Consider the following 3,766-nt stretch of genomic DNA (forward strand, 5'->3'; position numbering starts at 1 on the left):
ACGTACTTGGAGAAAAATGTATTTTTAACGACGAATAAACTTGTAAATCGGCGTTCTATTCAAGGTTGATTAAAGCATAAGGATTATATTTTGTTAGGTAACATAATATTATATTTATTATTTCCACTCAATTTTACCATTTTTTTAAACTGTACTACTGCGTCAAAATAATGATTATGTTGAAAAATGAAATTGTACAAATATTTTTTTTTTAGTAATTTAATTTAAAAAAATCCTTTTAGAAACTTATGCCAGTCAATTAAAATTTTCTTATAAATATTGTTGTAAAAAAAATCCATGTTTAAGTATATTGATTTGCTACAGATACTAAGGGTAATATAGAAATTTTGGGATATACATACAGTATATAATTTTTGAATATATTGTAAAATATTATAACACTTATATAGATGATTTCAGTCCAATTAAAATATATATAATATCGGTTTGCAGTTTAATAATTCGCCATTATTCAAACTTTAATCATAAAAAATCAACCCGAAAATGAGCAAAAAGTTTTGAAATTTATTTTACATCTATATGATAATGAAAAAAATAATAACTTTAAAACATATCAACTTAGTCATTATTATTTATCATGGTTTAGTATAATATATATCAACTAAAACAGTAAAACAGATTTTATTGATAAACGGTAATAATAATTTTTACTATTTTAACAATTTGTTTGTAGATTTTTATTATACTTAAGAAAAATTATCAAGAAACAAAAAAATAAACTACACATAATTTTCAATCATTAATTATCGTATAGTATATATATATATATATATATATATTATTTAAACGCCAAAATTCATTACTATTTGCTTTACTCAATATTTAAAATCCAAACATTCAGTCATAATATGTGTATTTGGTTTCGTTTATTTGTATTATTAGTATAGGCAGTAGTCAAGTCATGTTTATCAACGTATAAATGCAAAAATTTCTCTTAAAAAAGTTATAAAATAAAATCATAAGTACCTATTTATTGATATGAATTTTATACGATCCAATAATTGAATTTAGAATTAATATATATTTTTGCTAAATTAATTGTAAAAATAAAATGTGATATTGAAAATTATAATGAGTGTAAATATTAATTTAAATTCACTGTAGATGTATGAAATGATACAATTGTAATTTATCTTAGAAGTCCTATATTAAATTATTTAAAAGCACTGATGAGGCTTTATCTTGAGAATAATATTATGAATAATAAATTAATATGTATTTATTTTTAAATTATCGTATTGGTTGGTTGCTCGAATTTCCTGTACGAAAATATAGACTCTATATTATTCTAGCCTTTATAGTCGACCTTATTGGTCTTCATCCGGTGGGTTGCAGATCAATTTCGGACCATGTCTAAGCTTTATAATTAAGACGTGATATACTTTATAATTAAAAAAAAATTATATTAAAAATTAATTTAAATGAGTTTTGCGAAGCAAATAAAGTGAACATTATAATAATTAATAATAATACTACATTTTTAAAAGTGTACCCGTTTTTCACATTTACCTAAACCACAATTTATAGTCAATCAGCTTATGAAAAAAAATATGTATAAATATATAGATAAATGGGGTACGAAACATAGATAATTACTAAAATTGGTTGCGACTACAATAAGGTCGAAGAACATTGTCTATCTTGAATTCAAATGTTGAAAATGTAGGTGCGTTCAGGACTTTATTGTAATTCGAGATAATTGTTATTCAGTTGAAAAATGTACAGGTGTAAGAGTGAAAATGTATAAAGTAATTCGATTACCATGAACTAAAACCTTGTTGACGGCATCTAAACAAATTAACTTTTTTTAATACTATTATGTCTGTTATCTCTGTGGATTTAGCCAAAGTGCAGCGATTAAAGAAAATGGCACTTAACAATAGGGTCTTTTCCAGGTGAAGCTAGGGAAAAGGGCTTTTAATTCCGCATTTTATAGTTAACAGTAAAAATTAACGATATTATGACGAAAACTTTTGAGTTTAATGTTAGTTGAATAATGTATTACCTATGCGTATACTGTATATTTAATACTTCTTTTACTTCTCTGTCGGTAACTATTTTGTAAGATAAAATTTTATTATTTTATAATCTACCAAAAATTAATACTTATTGGTAGCTTAATAAACTATTGATTGAATTATTGGAAATCAGATGAAAAAAAAAATTATAATAATTAAAATATCAGTTGCCTATTGCAAAAAACATCGGGTATTCGTCTGATATATAACAATAATATAAATGAATCTAACTTATTAATTATTATTATACAAAGTACATACTTGTAAATATCACGTTAATTATTAAGATTGTAAACATATTTTTGGAAAGGATTTTTTACTTAGGTATAATTAACATATTTTATGTCCACTTCAGTTGTTAAGGAGAAATTTTGCATTTTATCTTATTAATGGTTATACCTCAAATGAAGAATACAATACAGTTTAATATTTTTAATTTCCCCCTCCTCACCACCAAAAAAAAAAGAAAAAAGATAAAAGATAAATTATCAGTAAACGGAGTACATGCACTAAAAATCTTTATTTTATGCACTATAAAATACCAAACTATGCCTTAAAAATGTTTAAACAATAAAATATGCATACATTTGCTTTTTAATAAATTTAGTGTGCTTTTTATTTTTATTTTTTATAAAGAATTTATGAATGAATAATATATTATAATACATATAGAATTACACCCAAGGTGTGGTAAAATGTATCAAAGATAATTTTGCAATAGGTATATAACAATTACTTATGCTTAATAATAGTGGTAAAAAAAAATCGTCATATCGGTACATTTTGTGACATAAATTGAATAAAACATTTTTGGTTAAATTAATATAATAATTAAATAAGTTGTAGTTTATATTAGTATTAACTATTAGTACCTATAATACAGGTGTTATTTATGAATACGTAAAAAAATTATGTACAATATTTTGTACGCATATTATATTTTAGTATATATACGTCATCGTATGGGTTTTTTCCAATTTCATAATGAAAAAATAAAAATAGTTAAAAACTTGTGAAGCAAACCACGGTTCAATGTATTGTACATAATTATATATTTATTACATATTTTATTAGATACCTAATTGAAACACGATGAAGAGGTATTAACAAAATGGATACGGGATTCAAAAATAAAAAACAAAATCGGGTAGACCACATGATAGACGAGCTAGAAGACAGCCTCTAAAGTAGTTTAAAGAAATAACTTCAGTAAAATAGAGCATATTTTATTCTACAATCGTGAGGAATATAAAGTGATAAAATAATGTTAACATAATATTTTTGATGGTACAATTATTATAGCTCTGTTATATATACATGAAAAATGACTTGTTTTGGACGTCGAACACCCGGCTAAAAAAAACACCGTGCGCAATCGACCGTACTAGATATAATTTTGTGCGTTCGAAACAGGGTTGAAACACCGACACAGCATAATAGCTGTGAAGATTTATTGCATTTGCACCATTGTATTTAAATGGATCCATATGTTTTGATTCGATTAAAAAAAACATAATAATAATAACAAAATAAATAAAATAGAGTACCTACTGTATTATGACGTTGCATGTACACCAAACCGAATTAGTTATTAACACTCAACTCTATATCACGTCATAATGTATACCTACGCATATTTGTCTATACCTTGTCATTACAATAACGAGATTTTAAATTGTAAATTAAAATACTGTACAAGAAGTCGGTATCATATTCGGATGTATGAG

Source organism: Rhopalosiphum padi, chromosome 3 (genome assembly GCF_020882245.1).
Source record: "Rhopalosiphum padi isolate XX-2018 chromosome 3, ASM2088224v1, whole genome shotgun sequence".
Taxonomy (NCBI): domain Eukaryota; kingdom Metazoa; phylum Arthropoda; class Insecta; order Hemiptera; family Aphididae; genus Rhopalosiphum; species Rhopalosiphum padi.